This window comes from Ambystoma mexicanum, chromosome 2q (assembly GCF_040938575.1).
Source record: "Ambystoma mexicanum isolate Mex_15411 chromosome 2q, UKY_AmexF1_1, whole genome shotgun sequence".
In the NCBI taxonomy this organism is placed as follows: Eukaryota; Metazoa; Chordata; class Amphibia; order Caudata; family Ambystomatidae; genus Ambystoma; species Ambystoma mexicanum.
In genome coordinates this window covers 1,065,832,250-1,065,833,805 of record NC_090924.1, presented here as the reverse complement: position 1 = coordinate 1,065,833,805, position 1,556 = coordinate 1,065,832,250, and the positions used below count along the sequence as shown (strand labels likewise).

General features: G+C 43.3%; 1 pseudogene; it reads left to right on the top strand.

Moving 5' to 3' along the window:
- The first annotated feature begins 358 nt into the window (after nucleotides 1–358).
- Nucleotides 359–1,181, top strand: LOC138569060 (lysosomal-associated transmembrane protein 4B-like; annotated as a pseudogene).
- The last annotated feature ends 375 nt before the right edge of the window (nucleotides 1,182–1,556 follow it).

Here is a 1,556-nt window from a genome sequence, read left to right as displayed (position 1 = left end):
CTGGCCATACCTCACTTCTACAGGAAAGCCTTGCAATGCCAATGTCCATGAAGTAATTCTGGACTGTGCTAGATTGCCTGACCTAATCCTTTTACTCTGTAAAAACTGCAATGATTGATGACTGGTCTCAATGATTACCTTTTCCCCTTGAACAATGGGGCGAAAATGTTGCAAAGCCCGCACAGTGGTCAGAAGAGCCTTTTCACATTCACCTAATGTAATCTCACCTTGGTAAAATGCCTTACTTACATAAGCAATAGTTTTGTGGTTCGAATCATATTTTTGAGATAACACTATTATCTGGTGAGCTGGTGGGATAGACCAGCTCTCGACACTCCTTGAAGCCTGTAGTCCCCCCAGAGAGGGCAGCTGGACACGGCCATGAAGATGCATTCTCCCTGGGCTTGCTTCTATTCCAACAGTTTCTGCCTTTGCTGCCATGTCCGCACCGGCACCATCATTCTGGGGATCTGGAACCTGATCATTAATGTGGTAGTATTGCTGATACTGTTGAGTGCCATCATTGATCCCGATCAGTACCATCTGCAAAGCTCAGACCTGGGCAATGACTTTGACTTCCTGGATGATGCCAATGTGTGCATTGCTACTGCAATTTATCTCTTGATGATCTTTATCTGTGCAATGCAACCTTCGGTGCATATAAGCAACATGCTGCCTGGATCATCCCATTCTTTTCTTACCAGATCTTCGATTTCGCTCTCAACACTTTGGTTGCAATCAGTGTGCTTGTGTATCTGAACACAATTCAAGACTATCTGTGACAACTACCCACTGAGTTCCCCTACAAGGAGGAGATCCTGTCTGTGAATCCAGCTTGTGTTGTGGTAAACATTCTCCTCTTCATCAGCATCATCCTGGCCTTCAAGGCTTATCTGATTAGCTGTGTTTGGAACTGCTACCCGTACCTTAACAGCAGGAACTTGTCTGATGTTCTGGTCTACATCACCACCAATGATACCACGGTTCTACTGCCTCGCTACAATGACACCATGACTGGAACTGCTAAAGATCCTCCACCACCTTACGTCTCTGCTTAAGGGAATGGAAAATGCTGAAGGATTTAGGCGCAATCCTGGAACAACTGCTGTATTCAAAGTTCTTTCGTCTGAGCAATAATGTATTTCACTTCCGTAGAATGCCCTCTCAGAAGAGAACCTTCCCCTTCAGTTAACTTTCTCATATCCAGTTTTATTAGACCTGTTTCTACCTTGAATAACGCAGTTTAAGTGCACCACTGAATGATGGCCCTACACAGGAGCACTCAGTGCAGCACAGGTGATGTACCCATTGATTGCTGCAGCTGCCTCCAGTGACACCTTACAGAACCATAACGTCATCACTGTGGGACATTTATATCAATTTTTTGGAGAAGATTAGATTTGGTTTGAATGGTGCACTTTGTCAACATCAAATTAAATTAGCAGAAAAAATACTAGGAGTGATCCTCATTTAAATATATATTTTGATCGCATTGATTGTATATTTGGGGTAGCAATATTTCCTTAAAGAATGCTTTCTTCATGTTTTACTTCAGT